Below are 18770 nucleotides of genomic sequence, written 5' to 3'. Positions count from 1 at the left end.
AAAACTAGCAGGTACTTCAACCATTAAGGTGAAATCATGGATCAGATATTCCTTACATTTTTCAAAACTACTGCATGTTTAAAACTTCAACAAAACAAAAAAGAGAAAGAACTATACTAAGGACATATACTATTCAAATCAGTTTCTGCCAATTTCAGTGGTTTATTGTTCACAAAAAAAAAAAAAGAAAAAAATCTTCAAAACAAGTATTGACTTTCACAAAATTTCAACCATAAACAGGCAAACCAAACGGCACACAGTAGCTATAGTTGTTATGTGATTGTTTTTTAATTGCTGTAGGATCCTGTTCTTTCAGCAGGTGAAAAAGATAAAACACAGTTCAAATTTCATGGTTTTAATTTTCAACTCAGAAGCACTCAAAAAAGCAAATGTGTGATAATGGGCACTTGTTTAATGAATTAGTGTATCCAGCCTTCACTCTGGCTGGTTATAGTGTTGCACTTATCAGCAACCCTACCCTTTCATCTGCTGAAAGGACAGATGTGCTTGGTTTTACTATTATGTAATCACAACTTACTTTCTGCTTGTAGTTGCTTAAAATTATGTATTTTGTCTTGGGCTGCAATTTGTTTTATGCTTATTTTATTATTACTGCAGTAGTTGACTTTGCTGTATGGAAAAATAAAGTGAAATTGCCCTAATAAAACTTCTCTTTCTTAAGTATATTTGTGTATCTGAGATTGAAGAGTAAATTATTTTTGTGCGTTTCAAGCATCCATGCATCTCTGTCTTGACGAACATAATGATGTGGAAATTCATTATAAGGTGTTAACTGATGGCAAGTAAGGCATTGACTATCTTCCCCACTAGCCTCTCAGACCAAGAGGGAGAATCTGAATCATGATGTATTGCCACCCCACTGCCCAGTGTTCTCTGAAAAATCTTGTCCTCCTTTCCTCTGACACTGTAAGTGCTGTTTGATATATTTTAGATGCCGGAGGGGAAAATTCTAAGGAAAAAAGGAAATTCTCTTATCAATTCTTTCTGTAAACGAAATTTTATTTGCCTGACTGCCCCAGGAAACTGGCCCAGGAAATCAGGCAATCTGAGAGAATATTTCAATAAATGCAATAATGATGACACTTGATTCAGAGGGATAAAAGTTTATGCACACACACAGTTGAACCAAGCCATGACATGACTCTTGAGAATGTGTGTGTGCGTGGTATGTGTGTGTGTGTGTGTGTGAGTTTTTTAAATGGTGAATTAAAAATTCTGTTGAAGTGAAGCCTGGTATCCCACATGGCTTTGCATTTTGCAATTTTCACGGATAGTCAGTGAAAGCCAGAGTTCCAATGTGAAGAAATTTGCTCATTTGATCATTTAGTGCTACTCTGTGTGACTGTGGCACTTGATATTTGGTCAGAGCCTACAAATTCTCCTTTGTAGGTCAATGCTTGTTTTCTAAAACTTACTGCAATAAAAATAACTGCATTATTTATAATTAATACAATTCTGTTACTGGCTGAGTTCTGTGGAACACTTCTGTTATTTTCAGTGGACTCAACTATTCAAGGTGCTGCTCCTCGAAGAGAGTAGCTGCCCTGGGGGAGATTATCTAAAGCAGGGGTTCACAAACTTTTTGAGTAACATCAAAACATCTGGGGCTTCCCTGGTGGCGCAGTGGTTGAGAATCTGCCTGCCAATGCAGGGGACACGGGTTCGAGCCCTGGTCTGGGAAGATCCCACGTGCCGTGGAGCGACTGGGCCCGTGAGCCACAACTACTGAGCCTGCGCGTCTGGAGCCTGTGCTCCGCAACAAGAGAGGCCGCGATAGTGAGAGGCCCGCGCACCGCGATGAAGAGTGGCCCCCACTTGCCGCAACTAGAGAAAGCCCTCGCACAGAAACGAAAACCCAACACAGCCATAAATAAATAAATACATCAATAAATAAAAATTAAAAAAAAAAACATCTGGCTCCTCTCCAATTAGTGATAGTACTTTTGGGTAACTTTTAATTGAAAAAATTACTGTAACAAAAAAGCAATTGTAACATTTTTATTAATCACAACAACATATACAGGCATCTGAAAAACAGTAATTTGAGATACTCATTCTCCAGACAATGCTTATTGTTCAGAAGGAGTTATTACTGCAGGGACCACTAGGGGTCCTCAGCTCACAGGATGGGACCCTGTCTTAGAAGTCTGGTTTCTTATTTCATTACAAACCCTTGACATTCACGGAGTTTACACCTTGGAATGACCCTGAAGATCAGTGACAATCTAAATTTGACTGAGGCGCACCTTCATACAGGAAATAGTCACTCAACATGGGAGTGAACCTGTGGGACAGTCAGCAACGAGATTTTGCTGTTTTTCTACTTGTTTTTACTCCACTCACTGATGAGTCTGAGACAGTCACTTTACTATTTGAGACAGTCTACTATATGTTCTGGAGAAAAATTACAATGTTCAAGATTTGGAAACTTTTTACAGCCTAGAACATACCCACTTTAATGTTCAAAGTCCGTGTATTAATATGAAGGGATACAAAATGCGAAAGTTGGATAATTAAATGTTAAAGGATTTGTTTTGACTTTTCTTGACCTTTCGAAACAACACTGAACCTCACTGAAGTGACTAGAAAGTGGCCTTGTGCCATGGCTGGCCTCAGCCCAGCCTCCAGCATACGGTCCTTGCCATGGCTGGTCCTAGCTATGCAGCACTTGGGGTGGGCGGTAAATCCGAAGCTACCCTCAGATTGTAGCTGTGTGAGGCCACGCTGGGCCACAGCTTCCCCCTCCAGACTTCTTATGAGTTGGACTCTAGGTTCTCAAAGGGCCCTGTGTGTTCTGAACTCCCGAAGAGCAAACTCTAGATGTGTGCTGGGGCCGATTGGGGCCCGGGACTAGGGAACTCTCCTTCCTCCAAGCCCTGTAGCCAAACTCCCTCAGAGCTGGCACTTGCCCCGGACACCTGGCATTCTCAGCTGCCCTGTCCTACCCTTTACCTCTCCTCCACCAGGGGGCTGAGGCAACCAAGGGGGTCAGAGCTACTCCTTTTTGTCTTCTCAGGAAGCAGCCCCCTCGGTTCTCTTCCTTTTTTGTTGTATGAGCTTCTTCTTTATTCATGTGATATTTTTCTTTTGCTAATTAAATGTTGGGGAAAAAAATATATCCTGCCCTTGAGAGTACCATTTTAGGAAAAAAGAGCAGTGGCAGATTAGAACACAGATAAAATCTGTTACTATTAGTGACCTATTTAGGTCTTTCAGAAACATTTTACTGAAGCAAGTGCGATCAGTTTCTTTCTCCCTGATTGGGTTTCATAATGACAAGACAGAATTTCTAACAGGTAAAGAATAAACCTGAAGGTTCGTTCATGGTGGTGGGGAGCCACCGGGTTGCTACGTGAATTCTAACTGCCGCTCTCAGTCACGTGCCTCTTGGTGAAGCCTGGGCTGTTGAATCCCTGCCCTTGGAATTTAGCAGAGCCTGGTGGCCGGGTTAAACTGCGGCTTCAGGTGGGCTTGTATGATTCCACTGCAAAGGGCACAATTTCACTGGAGGGAAATTTTAACTCTTGCAACCACTGCATGTGCTGTGGTCATGAATACATCTCCTAGGACATAAAAAAGCATAGAAGTTCTCCATAGAAGTGTTCCACATCTGGATGAGTCCTCAGACCCCCAAGTGCCTCGCTTATTAAATCTGTCCTGACACTAGATATACAGTTGCTATAGGGGAATTAAATAATGAAATATACCCCCCAAGCTATAGCTGAAAGGCAATTGCTTGGACCAGGGTAGCTGTGACCAAAATTACCCATGCAGACAGGATCCATTCACAGGAGAACACCATGTTCACAAGGGATGTAGAAATCAGTGGTCGTGGTGGCTTTCAAGGTCTGGACATCAGTGAGCAGTCTGCAGAAGAAGTCCATGCTTGAACTTAAATGTAAAGCAATGCCGTGCCAAAGAACCAAAAAGTTAGCCAAGCAGATCTCCAAAATCTATTTAGAAGGGCACACAGTACACTAGTCTAGAAGAGAGTATAAGCCTCTTGACTAAAGTCTTATGGTGAGAGTGGCAAAGCTAAGCAGAAAACTAGACCCCTGAAGTCCCATAATATAACAGGACTTTAGGTTTCGGATGAAAGTAGAAGGACATCTGAGGAACTTGACTTTTAGGTTTCGGATGAAAGTAGAAAGACATCTGAGGAACTTGACTTTAGGTTTCGGATGAAAGTAGAAAGACATCTGAGGAACTAGAAGCCTGCAGCAGAGGCTGAACAAAAGAAGCCTTTGTAATGGACAACTAGCAAATTAACAGTCGAAATCTGGACACGGTGAATGGGGCTTCAGTAACAGGAAGAACGTCAGCGCTTGCCCTGCTTTGCCTTGGCACTGGGCCTCTTCCTTTCACAAATGCAACCAATTCCCAGATGTGGGCTTAGGTGGGCTCTGAAGATAAATATAAGTAGTAATATCTGGAGGGTTAAGGAATGAGACAGAGAGAAGGGCACTTTTGACAACCTTGTGGATGTTAGTGGTGGGTACTACCCAGGGCCACCAACATCACAGATGCTGGTCAAACCACAGGAAAAGATTATAACCTCCTGAAATGATTATTTTTAAGACATGCATTGGAAACTTCCTTAAACTCTTAAAAATCAAAGCTACTCATTAGAAATGGCATTAAAGTACTGGGGGAGGCACTGCAAGTGGTTAAGATCAAGGGCTCTGCAATCAGTCCACCTGGACTCATGTCTCAATTTTTCAGTTATTTGACCTTGGCGGAGCTACATCACCTCCCTGGGACTCAAGTTTCCACCTTCGTAAGATAGAAATAGCAACGAGAATATTTACCTTGCAGGGTTACTGAATGGTTTCCAGATTGAATTACCTGGGACATCATTTAAAAAGTATTGATGCTTGGTCCCTTCCACCAGACATTCTGATTTAATTGCTGTGGAGGCAACTACTGGGTTAATGTATATAAAATGCTTAGAACAGTGCCTGGCATACAGCAAGAAATTGATACATGGTAACTATGATTGCTATTTTATCATTATCCATTTTTCAAATGACTCCGCGTAATCTTTAATTTTCATCCTAGTTATTAGGTTACACATCCCTTTCAAAGCAGCCATGGACATACTCTATTTGTGTCATCTCTAATTCTGTCTTTCCTGTTCAGAAGTGAAACTCTATCTTCCCGTTATTTACCACCACAACAGGTCCTGCTCATTGGTGCAAATACAGTGAACATTTCAAAACTAGAATCAAGTGCTTTTTGACTCACTGAACATTTTAAATTCATGAGCCAGCATGATATGATCACAGACCATACTTAACCATGTCAATTTGAAAGTCACCCTTTAGATGTACGTAAACTTAACTATTTGAATTCCCCCTTAAATCATGCTCAAGATCAAATCATAGAATGGATGCCTTAATGATTATGAAAACTGTGTCATTAAACAATATATTTAAAGTGTTTTTATTATATTTATCAAAATATTTCTAATTACATTTGAGCGGCACTACTATATTTCCTTATCATATTTCATCATAGGTTTAGTTTAGATGCTTAAATTAGCACTGACTCAGCTCCATAAACACACAAAAGAATCTAGCCAGAATTGGGAGATTGGGATTGACATATATACACTAATATATATAAAATGGATAACTAATAAGAACTTGCTGTATAAAAAAATAAATAAAATAAAATTCAAAAACAAACAAACAAAAAAATCTAGCCAGGCACCATGCTGGGCTTGAGATGCAAGGTTGAAAGGCAAGAACCTCACAGGGTAATGACTAAAACAAGACGTATAGGCTACTGCATACACGCGGATCTAGTATTTCCTACCTCCCACTCCTGCTCCAAGCCCTTAACTGAACCACAAAATAGATTAGAATAGGTTAAATGAAAACCACCCTCTCTTCTCGAATACAGTACTATGACTACTCTATTCATTATCCAACTCATTTTATCCTTAAAAAGTAATCTGAGTATTGAAAAAATATTTACGAGTAAATATGTTCACTGTAGCATTTTTTCATAATATTAAAAACCAAGAGCAGTCTTTGTTTCAGTAGTTAGGAAATGACTAAGTAAAGTATTAGGGAGTGTTATGTATTTAAAAAGGATTTTTTCAAAAATGATTTGGTCACATAGGAAAGTAACTTTAGTGGTAGGATTATAGAATTATTATTTTTAAATTTTCTGGGTTTTCAAATTTTCTAAGTGTTTTAGTAAACATTTGTTGCTTTTCATTTAAATTGCTTCATATTTTTTCCTTTACTGTTTACAATAAATTCATTTAAATTGTTTCTTAGAGCAGGTACCCATTTGAGTTGGTTTGCCAAATTCAGAATATTAAAATGTGTTATCTAAAACATTCACTTATCTATCACTGTTAGTTGAAAACTGTATAAAATATCTTGCTGAATCAGTGAAATATGTATGTTATTTTAGGGAAGACTCAGTATAATCTTAGTATAATCTTTGGTCTTAATTCTCTAAAATTATAACTAGTTTCTGGGTGATTATATCATCCACTATTTACATTTTATTTATGGCACAAATTTCTATTTTAAACCAATCAATCAATTTATTTAGGTGGTTTCTCACCTTCCCTGCCCTCAGAATACTCTAAATCATCAAAATTGTTTCATATACATTTATTATAATTTAGTGGAAAAGACAACTAAGTGTGCGGAACATACCTTAGGAAGATTTGCTAGCAAGGTAAGTATATTAAGCTGGGAGATGAGGGCAAGGTACTCTCCAAGGAGGTGACATTGGAGCAGAGACCTGAATGGAGTAAGGCAGCATCCTCTTACCTTGGAGGCATATCCTTTCCAGCCATCTCTCCTATTGAATGTTGACTCATCCTTTCCGCTTAATTAAATGCCACTTCCTTTAGAAGCATTCTTCTCTTCCTTTCTGACACCATGAAAGACACATTAATTATTTCTTGCTTTACTTTCTCAGAGCTGATTTCCTCCACTTTAGTACTTATTCTTCCTGATATTACAGGAAAACTATCACAACTTGGAATCTGCCCAAAGAAAGGCATTTTCTCACCAGGAGTAGCCAGTCTTACTCATCTGAGTGTGGCACTCAGTGCCTAGCACTAGTTTTGGATTTAGGAGGTGCTGGTTGAAGGTTTGTTTACTTGAATTCTAATTAAATGTATCTCCTATCCTCGCTGAAAATGCAGATCAGGAACATTCTACCTAACTCTGCTTTTCAAGCCATGAAAACAATGCAACCACTGAGTATCTAGAAAGATTGATGGCATTTCAATGTCTTCCACTGTTTGAAAAATTGTCTGGAGAAATGAGCTGGTATTTCCCAGCCCACAACCCACTCTAAACTCCTTGAACTGTTCCACTAAAGAGAGTAATTTAGAATGTGTTTAATTAAAGCTTTCCTCCCTCCTTGAATACAAAAATGTGATTACCTAACTCATTACCTATGGAGAGGAGACTGTAGGAAGTAATATTCTGGTAGGGTGGGATAGCTTATGAGCATATTCTGATAAGGGATCTTGGTGAAAGAGAGAACATACATTTATAGTCTTTGTACATCCTTTAAAATATTTCTAACTGAGAGTCTGTTGCCTTGCATGCAGATGCCTTTCCCTATCATCTGCAGAACTGTTTTTATTTATGTATTTGTTTCTTTTCCCAGGCATCTCAAGCCTGTGTTAATTAGCAACAACAGTGGCACATAAGAGGAACATAAGCCATTTGCTTGTGAACAAATTATAAGAATTGCAGTGGAAATTGATTTGTACAGAATATACACCTACAGCCTGAATACTTTTTAATATATTTATCTTGTTTTAATTAGTTGGCTCTTGTTCTTCCTCCCTCTTCCCTCTACATTATTTCACAAGGCACTGAACTCCAATCACTATTTTTGTTGCTCTCAGCTCCCAGCAGAACCCTCCTTATGAAAAGGTGTAGTGAACAATTATTTCATCTGATGTGACTTAAAAGGGTCTGGGAAGCCGCTTCATTCCCCTACAATTTTCCCACCTTTTCACTTTTAATTACCAACCCCTGAATAAGAGATAAAAATTTTCATTCCATAGTTAATGAGATTTAAATACTTTAAGAGACTTTGTGGGAAAAATGACTTAAATTCATGTTACTTCATTTCTTTCCTCTCTCTCTCACGTCCTTTCTTCATCTTTTTTTCCCCTGCTCTTTCTTTTGTAAGAATTTAGAGAAAGCTAATCTGTGTCATGCTCTGTGACAGTCACTGAGGACAATACAATTCATCTGAATCAGTCTCCATGCTCAAAGACCCCAAAGAAGAGTTGGCAGGATATTTGTGCCAACAAAATGCTGCAGTTCAAACTGATAATTGATACACTAGAGGACTATGCAGACTGCTATGGGAAAGGAGAGGGCAAGGTTGCTGATCTCTAAGGAGCAATAGTAGAGAAAGAGCCCAGAAGATGAGTCCATGGAACACAAACTTCCCCAATTTTACAGTTTTCCCACTTTCTAAAAAGTGCCCCTTTCTACAAGTTCTATCATGCTCGTAAGATACAGAAGAATACTACTATTTGCCTTCTGTAATTGCACAATACCCAAACCTTTAGTTTGTTGAGTCCAAAATGTGATCCCCTGCGTTTTGGCCCCAGCAAATGATACTGTTCCTTTAACTTGAATTGATTGATGTGTTGGCATAAATGTGGATGGGTATCTCTTTAATTCTCTGATTTGCCAGTATCAAGTGCATACCCACCACATGCGTGGGTAAACGTTATAATATTTTAAAATAGATGTAAGAGAAATTATTTAAATGCTTAACTCTTTGCATTTTTCCAAAACTCTGAAAGGCAGGCTTGATTAAGTCTTATTTCAAATATGAATGGGTGAAAGAGTAAACTAGCTCTCCACAAAATTCAAACATCAATTCAGTCATTAGTCTCAACAATTTCTTTATTTTTCTTTATTTCTCTAATGTTCTTATCAGTAGAAAATGGATTGGTTTTGATTTAATCTTATTTTCCTCCTCTGGCTCACCCTCTGTTGGAAGTTCCCATAATCCTAAAATGATGAAAACTCTGGGGAGCCACAGCTTTACCTGTGTCAATCCCCGAATTACAAATAACGTGTCCTCTAATAATTGCAAAACACTTGCACAAACGAATCAGTTACTGCGTACTTTAAAGAGTTTCTAAAGATGGTAAAGTAACGAATTACAAGGGTTTAACATTTTCAATTAAAAAACCAAATATTTACCGGATGATTCCTCTAGGCTAAGCATGTGCTAGCACCCAGCATATGGAGACAAATGAGTGCGGCACTATTCCCGCCCTGATGGAGGACCGTTCAGTTGGGGAGAAAGGTACAAAAGCAGTAACATAAGACCTAGGAACATTTAGGGGATAGGGCGATTGGTGGCATCAGGCACAAAATCTAGTTTGGGGTGTTCTGGGAAGTTCTCTCGGGGAGGTGCCAAGAGATGAGCCATTGCATCTAGGCAAAGAGGCCGGAAGAACATCCCAGGCAGAAAAGGCCACCTTAGCTAAGGCACAGAGGAGATGAGGACAAGGCATGAGTCGAAAGGCTTCAACAAACCTGAAGTCATTATCACATGAAATGTGAGCAGAGACGATGGGAAAGCTGGAGAGATAGGCTGGAATGGGGTCATAGAAACCTCAGTAAAGTGTTTCTACTTTCAGAGTGCAGTTATGGACAGGTGGAGCATGCTGGTTGCCACTGGCAGAAGATTTGGGAACACAAAACTAGAAACAGGAAAACCAGCTACTGGTGATGAGACATCGTGATGGTTAGAATTAAGATAATGAATTCTTAGGGCCTTCTAGAAAACAGATGCCCAGGTGAATGGGGTCGGGGTGGGAATTGTGTCTGGAGGATTGAGGGTCCCTTCCCTCCAAGCTGGATGTGAGGTTCTGCTCTGCTTCACTTTCCTCCTATAGGGTCTCAGTCCCTTCTGCGCTCTGGACCAGGGGATCCCCAAACTTTACTGCCTCCAAACCGGAGGAGGGGGCCAGGTCAGAGAGAGCAGTGGATAGGGAGCCTGGGAGAGTTAGGGAGCATGGGGTGGGGTCCACAGTGCAAGGAGGCGGTGGCAGGTGGCAGTCACCTGGGCAGTCAGTTCCTGGCACCGATGACCAGAGAGATCCATGCCTCCAAGGGCAACAGCATTCTCCCCAAAAAATCCTCTTCCATGGGATGGACCAGGCCCCCTTGGCAGGATACTTGGTGGTCAGCTGTGTGGGGTTGACCAGCATTTCTGGGTGTAGGGTGGTCTCCGTGCTCTGCTGGTTGGCGTGCTTCCTCACTAGCTTTGAGAGCTTGGTGTGGATGGTCTTGTTGGAAGATTCCCCCTTCAGGGCTGCCCTCAGGAAGAGGATGGCCTCGCTGTACTCACCTTGCTGGGCTTGCAGAAGAGTGCCTTGATGTCGCCTGGCAGGTGCTGGAGCAGGAACCTGCAGGTGCACAGGACTGCATAGTGGTCCAACTTCGGCTGCAAAGCTGCCAGGTTGTTCAGACACTTCTAGAAATTTCTAAGAAAAAAGACTGACAACCCATTAGGAAAATGAGCAATGGACTTATGTAGATAATTTATAAAAAAAGGATATTGAATGCAAGTTAAAAAAAAAATGAGATACTACTACAAACCCTCCCCAATGGCTAAAATGAGAAAGTCTGACCATATCAGGTGTTGGCAAGGACGTGAAGTAAATGAAACACTCATATACTGCTGGGTAGAATACAAATCGGTACAACCACTTTAATAAAAGATTTGGTGTTACGTATGGAAGTTGAAGACCCATATACCCTATGACCCAGCAAATCCACTCTTAGGTTTATATCTAACAGAAATGCCTGTAAATGCATCACAAGATATAGGAATGCTTTTAGAAGCATTAGAATCAGAAACAGCCTCAGATTAGAAATGACCCAAATATCCACCAACAATAGATTGGATGAGCAATTGGTGATATATTAGTAAAATGGAATAACACTGAGTGGTAAAGATAAACAAATCACAGCTACCTGCAACAACGTGGATTAAACTCACAGAATGTTGACTGAATGAAGCCAACATAAAAGCCAACGTGCACTCTGATCCCATTTACACAAAATTAAAATCCCAGCAACACTGTAGTGTTTAGAGATGTATATTTAGGAGTTAAAACGTAAAGAAAAGCAAGGGTGTGGATTGTAACTGAGAAGGGGCAGCTAGGGTTTTTGTAAACGTGTTGGTCATGTTTTATTTCCTGAACTGAGTGATAGTTACATGAGTGCTCATTTTATTATAAGGCATTAAGCTGTACACTTGTGTTTTATACGCTTTTTCTGTATATTCATCATATTTTACAATAGAGATAAAAAGCTGAAAAGCAAAAAAGGGACAGAATAAATACCTTACTTCCCCAAAAAGGAACTTATGAGACAAATTTAGAAGAAAACATGAACATCTTTTAACATGGAAGATTCATGCTAGGAAGCTAGGATTTAATTTTTATAGGTAACCAATTTTAAACATACAGGTTTTGGGATTCTTTTCCTGAAAAATAAAACAAAATAATTTTTTTGAGTTGCAGAATATTTTCTCTTACCAAAAAGTTTTAATAAATAGGAAAAATAAGTGTAGAAAGAAATACTTCACATCTGATTAACTTTAAATTTATAAATAAATAAATGGAGGAAAGTATATTCTTCTTCAGTTTGACTATTTCCCAAATACCTAATTAGTATCACAAGTGAGACAGCAGAAAGAAAACTTAGGAGAACAGGTAGAATGATATAAACCATAGCAACAAACTATTCGCCAAAACAATGTTCTCCATATCCATGAAAACTGAGGCCTCAAAATGATTTAGTATTTTCTCTGATCCAGAGAGCATGAACCATGCTATTTATGAAAAGTGAGGTAGAAATTAATTGCAGAAATATGTATCTTATTTTTCTTTTTTTTAAAAAAAATATTAAATACATTTTGGAGGCCAAGCTAAAGGATGTGTATATAAGAATTAGTAATCCAGAGTCATAAATCTATGGCCATGTTATTCCAAAAATTTGTTTGTCAAGATTATAGTCTCAGTAAAAGAAATACCCCAGGTTGTTCAAGCTCACATTTTCTTGATAAATTAGTTTTTTGTTTGGGTTATGAGGTATTTTTTAGGTAGTTTCTTATAAGTTTGTTTCTGTGCACTTTTTTTTTTTTCTTTTTAACAAACTGCAGGAAATGTGGGCAGAGTGCATTTCCAGCAGATGTCAGTGTTGGTGTTTGATGTGATCTAGGAAGTCCTCCAAACCTGGGGCCTGACCTTGAAGATGAAGAGAGTACTGTGCAGCTCATCAGTTCTTGTGAAGTGCAGAAAGGTATTCTGGAGAATTCTGCTCTTTTGTGGGATATTTTGTGGGAAGTATGTTGCTGTAGGTTAGGAAATAGATATTGAATTCAACAGTATTCTTCCATCTCTTTGAGATTTAACTTGTTTTAGTTATACATAAATTATATGTATTTATTCTTTTTCTTGCTCCAAAAAGTATATTCACTATCTATTCTTCTCTCTGAATTCCTTCCCAGAAGGATGATTTTTTTTTTTTTTTTGGCTTGAAGAATTTCAATGTGTTTATATTAGAAAAATCTATCTAGCACTTACCAGGTACCAAAGAAATAGAACAGCCTAGCTGCCTTAAAGAAAGTCTTGTAATTATGGGGTTAAGTTCTATCACAAGGTTTAAACAAGCTACTAAGCACAGAAGACAGGGCAACAGATACTATCTGGAGGAAGTCAGGGAGGCTTCACTGAGGAAGGAATTTGGAGCCTTGAAGGATGAACATGAGCCTTCAAGGGAAAGGTTTTCAGAGAATAAATAACATGCAAAATGTTAATGAATGTTGGTCATGCATATGATTTCAATACTAGTGATTTTAGAGCATAGTCTTGATTCTTTGAGGACTATGTGAAGTATATTCAAGTAGTTAAGAATAGTTTGGGACTAGAGGCCATTTAATAAGTGATTAAGAACACAAACTTAAGAGTTTAGAGTCTACCTAGATTCAAATCCTTGCTTTTCAATTATTAGATTATAATTTAGGGAAAAATGTTAATATTCTTTTGAATCAGTTTTGCCATCTGAAAATGAGTTAATGACACCAACACTTCACTGAATTGTTAAGAAGATTTAGTGAAATAAATATAAAGTACATAGTACAGTATGTGGCACATAGTAAGTGCTCAAAATGTTAGCTATGATTAGTAGCTCTTTTATCTCATTAGGAATTTGAGGAAATATACAAGAAAGTTGACACTGAGTAGAGGCACTCAGACTTTCACTGGGAAAATAAGTGAACCAATTGTTTTTTTGTTTGTTTGTTTACCAATAGGTCACCAGTGTTTGATATTTGTGCAGATTAACTTTGTCCTTTAGTATAGAGACCATATCAAAACAGGCATTTCAAACAGTTGTCTGTTTTGCACGTCTTACTGTGTGGTTTTGGATCATATTTACATGTTATCAATGAAGGACCAACTCAGGTTCAAGAGCACACCAAGAGAAAGGCAGACAAAGAGCAGAATGTGAGGAATCTCTCCAATGCAACAATAGTGCTCATGCAGGGAAAATCAGGGTTATTGAGGATTTCGTCAATATGAGCCTGTAAGGCAACATCCCACTTGAAAAGGCTGATCACCCAGCAATCTGTTTTCCCTCTTATCTTGTGAAGAAGACCGACTCCTTTCCTAAGTCAGAACAACTAAGAATAAAGTGTGGTTGAAGGAGAGAATAGGAATCATACCCTTAGCTCCCAAGTTGATTGACTCGGGGGCCTTCCTCACTGTGAGGAAGGTAAATGATGGACTTATTAAAGTTGGGTTGACTCTGTGATTCATGTTTATATCTATTTCATTATGACTCAGAAAATACAAGTAAGTGAAAGGGGAAAAACAAGACTTAGAGAAGAAAATCAAATTCCAACCATAAGGATGAACAGAATTCCAGTGAATAAGCAAATATACCTTACACTGATTTTTTCCAGGCAACCAAGGTGAAAAGATTGACCGAGTTGAATTACTCACATGAAAAGAGAAATGCGTATAGACAACCTGATTCTAAAGTTTATTTGGAGAGGCAAAAGACCAAGAATAGCCAACACAATATTGAAGAAGAACATAATGGAAGGACTAATAGTACTCGACTTCAAGACTTACTATAAAGCTACAGTAAAAGAATAGACCTGTAGAACAGAATAGAACCCAGAAACAGACCCACATAAATATAGTCACCTGATCTTTGACAAAGAAGCAAAGGCAATACAATGGAGCAAAGATAGCCTCTTCAACAAGTGCTGCTGAAAACTGGACATCAATATGCAAGAAAAAAAAGAAAGAAAAAAAGAATCTAGTCACAGACCTCACAACTTTCACAAAAATTAACTTTAAATGAATCATAGACTTAACTATAAAATGCAAAACTATAAACCTCCTAGAAGACAACATAGAAGAAAACCTAGATGACCCAGGGTATGGTGATGCCTTTTTAGATATAACATCAAAGATACAATACATGAAAGAAATAATTGATAAGCTGGACTTCTCTAAAATTAAAAACTTCTGCTTAATGAAAGGCAATGCCAAGAAATAGAAGACAGGCCACAGACTGGAAGAAAATATTTGCAAAAGACACATCTGATAAAGGACTGCTATTCAAACTATACAAAGAATGCTTAAAACTCAACAATGACAAGACAAGCAACCCAATTAAAAAACGGGCTAAAGACCTTAACAAATGCGTCACTGAAGAAGATATATAGATAGCAAATAAATATACGAAAAAAGTGTTCCACATTATATGTCATCAGGGAAATGCAAATTAAAGCAACAGTGAGATACACTACACACCTATTAGAATGTCCAAAATCCAGAACAATGACAACAACAAATGGTGGTGAGTGTGTGGCGCAATATGAACTCTCATCCATTGCTGATGGGAATGCAAAATGGCACAGTCACTTTGGAAGACAGTTTGGTGGTTTCTTACAAAACTAAGCATAGTCTTACCATACTTTTGCCTTTTCCATAATGTCATACTCCTACCATATGACACACATGGAGACAATAAAAAGATTAGTGGTTGTCAGGGTAGAGGGTGGGAAAGGATGAATAGGCAGAGCACAGAGGATTTTTTAAAGCAGTGAAAATACTCTGTATGATAGCATAATGATGGATATGTCATTATACATTTGTCCGAACCAAAAGAATATACAACTCTAAGAGTGAAACTCAAGTAAACTATGGACTTTTGGGTGATAATGATGTGTCAATGTAGGTTCATTTTTGGTAACAAATGTACCACTTTGGTGAATAATATTGAAAATGGAAGAAGCTGTGTATGTGTGGCAACAGAGGGTATATGGGAACCTCTGTACACTCCTCTCAATTTTTCTGTGAATCTAAAATTGCTCTTTAAAAAAAGAGAGAGAAACAAAGCAGTGACCTAAAGAAAGCCAAGGTTTTACAAAAGAGAAATTTTGTCAAATAAGATATTGTATAGAGAACAATGAGTTATGTAATTAAAAATATTCCCAGGGACTTCCCTAGTGGCACAGTGGATAAGAATTCGCCTATCAATGCAGGGGACATGGGTTCAATCCCTGCTTCAGGATGATCCCACATGCCGCAGAGCAACTAAGCCCGTGTGCCACAACTACTGAGCCTGCACTCTAGAGCCCGCATGCCACAACTACTGAGCCCATGCGCCACCACTACTGAAGCCCGCATGCCTAGAACCTGTGCTCTGCAACAAGAGAAGCCACCGCAAGGAGAAGCCCGTGCACTGCAACTAAGAGTAAACCCCGCTTGCCTCAACTAGAGAAAGCCCGCGCTCAGCAGCGAGGACCCAATGCAGCCAAAAATAAATAAAATTAAATATTAAAAAAAAATTCCCAACAATCGTTTCACAGTTTTCGTACCTGTTAGCTTACTTTATGTGTATTTGGATAAGTAAGATGGTTCTGTGAAGTTTTAAATACACCTTTGAATTCTTTTCTTACATTCAAATTCTAATTATTAACAATGAGAGTAATCTATCCTCTTTACCTCTCCTTTGTTTGGCTATGTACCATCTATCCACTATATGAGGCTTTCACCATTCACCTTTCACCATTCCTTCACATTCAAAATGAGAATGTGGTTGGAATTTTAGGAGTCTAGTAATTTTCCAAGAGAAAATCATCTTTCCTTTGCCATGATAAGGTGAAAGATGTGAACACAAATAAGTTTCATTGGCCCTGGAAGGATTCAATCAACTCACACTGTTGAGAAGCACTGAAAATTAGCTATATACCTTTTGGTTTAAAATTTGAAATATGAATTAATGATTACTTGACATATGTAACTTGTTTGGTAGGTGAAATCATTCAACTTGGAGAATATAGAAAAATAATAACAGAAGTTAAATTATTGGGAGCCTCAGTTCTGAAAATTGGTATAATTTGGGGATGGAAAATATGGGATTTACCTTGCCTTTCCTACCCTTGGCTCTGGGATCAAAGACCTGGTTAAGGATCCTGGCTTCTTTCGCCCGGGTACCACTAACCTTCTTCAAATAGCATATGTGCAAAAATATACCTTTATTTTTCCTACAAATTAACTTTCTTTATTCAAAGCCCTCAAAAAAGAAAGAAAGAAAGAAAGAAAGAAAGAAAGAAAGAAAGAAAGAAAGAAAGAAAGAAAGAAAGAAAGAAAGAAAGAAAGAAAGAAAGAAAGAAAGAAAGAAAGAAAGAAAGAAAAAAGAAAAAAAAGCACTCATTCTACTTGATGTAAAAAACATAAGACCTACCTGAGTCTAGTCACTCCCAAAAAACATAGTCAATTTAGTGGTTGAGCTTTCACTGCCCAATCCACACTGGCATCCTTTTGTGATGACTGCATTCCCAACCAGTGCCTGGCAAGGACAGCTTTGCACGCATTTCCTGCTACAGAGCTTCTCATCTTGGCTGAAGGAACCAACTCTATGCTTACATTAATTATTCTCTCTCTCATTCACCTTGTGTACGCTTTCTCTTTTTTTTAATTTTTATTGAAATATAGTTGATTGACAATGTTGTGTTGGTTTCAGGTATGTACACTTTCTCTTGAACACAGAGAAGTCTTGGCTACTCTCGCACACCCCTCTGTGGTCCTCTGAAGCTACAACTTGTTTCCAACACTCCTCGCAGACTTCTGGATTCTAGCTTTCACACCATTTGGTGGGAGGACATCAGCGAGGCTGGCAATCGCCAGAGTCCATAAGGGACTGATGATTCACAGTCCTCCTCAGCTCTTGGATCATCCTCATATGGTTCTGAGATATTCTACTGCTAATCCAAAGTCCACACAGACACATCCTGGGGTGAAGATGGGAAGAAAGGCATAGAGAACCACCAATGTCAAAATACTCTCAATTTCCCTCCTCACTTTATACAAGCTTTATCTGGTCCGGAACTGGATGGAAGTAGGAAAAACTAGCTCTGGCTGATAACTGGTCACTTCCTAAATTAGCCTGTCAAACTTTGATGGTAAGTTGTATCAAAAAGCTAAGGAGTTTCCCTCTTGATCTCGCCTCGATTTCAGATGTCCCTTCATCATATCTCTTAGACCAAAAGAACATCTCAAATTATTCTTCCACCATATTAATTTGTTAAAATTGGCCTAGAAACTGGTGACGTTGTAAGGATAATCTTACTCACATTAGCAAATTACACATTTGCAGGGGCTTTCGTAAGAGGGAAACTTTCTTAAATTCAATTATATTTGTCTTATCTTTTGGGATAAAAGTTTTGTAACTTATATATAATATAAATTCTCTGTAAAATATTTTATTTCCTGCAATAAAAAATTCTCAGAACAGGAAGAAGAGATATTCTTTTCTTTTTTTGTGTGTGAGAGCCTCTTTGTATTATGTGCATTTGAGCATTAGAAGGAGAGAAAGAGAGAATACCATACGTATAAAGTATAAAGGATATATTTGAGACATGTACAAACCAAAGAGTCTTAAAAGTTGTCTTGCTATCAAGTTGATACATTAGTTCAGAAAATATGTATTTTTAGAAGTGAAGAAAAAATATCCTGTAGTTTTAGTATCAACCGGAAAATGCAATTGTACCATAATGATAATAGGTGCTATGTACTAAGAGCCGCAGTGAACTAGGCACTGTGCTCTGCTTTTTTCTTAAAATCATTTTATTATAGTTAATTCTCACAACTAAACCATTGAAGTAGGTATTTTTATGTCCATTTGGGAGGCGAGGAAACTGAAGCACAGAGAGGACAATACATTGCCAAATAGAGCTTTAATAATTAACCAAGAATTCAAAAGAGGTCTTTCTGACTCTGGTGATCTTGAGAAAACCTTGGGATTCTCAAGACAAATACCACTGGTCTTAGTCAATTTCAAATTCTGGTTAGCCAGTTTTATAACTCTTTACTATTTTTTAAATGTAAATTTGTTCACAATTATTTAAATCCACAAACTCTCTTATAGAAATTATGCAGCTGGTTTACCCAGTCATCATTAGTTTGGGTTAAAGGACATATCAGGATGTAAAATCTGTTTTAATATCATTTTTGCTTTTTCAGAGAGAGAGCAAGTAAAATGCTTAATTATAAAGATTCATTGATTCATTTGGATCCTTGAGAACATTTTGCAATAAACCACTTCTAGTCATTTAATTGTTATCAACTGAAAAAATTACTTACAAAGAATAAGTAATAAAAGAGAAAACAGATCCATCATTAATCACTGACATATACT

General features: G+C 38.1%; 1 pseudogene; it reads right to left on the bottom strand.

Moving 5' to 3' along the window:
* Positions 1-10047: 10047 nt before the first annotated feature.
* Positions 10048-18770, bottom strand: part of LOC133093030 (peptidyl-prolyl cis-trans isomerase FKBP8-like) — an 86482-nt pseudogene continuing 77759 nt past the window's right edge.

This window comes from Eubalaena glacialis, chromosome 6 (genome assembly GCF_028564815.1).
Source record: "Eubalaena glacialis isolate mEubGla1 chromosome 6, mEubGla1.1.hap2.+ XY, whole genome shotgun sequence".
NCBI lineage: Eukaryota > Metazoa > Chordata > Mammalia > Artiodactyla > Balaenidae > Eubalaena > Eubalaena glacialis.
The sequence above is the reverse complement of the archived record's forward strand: the minus strand, read 5'-3'. Positions and strand labels throughout refer to the sequence as shown.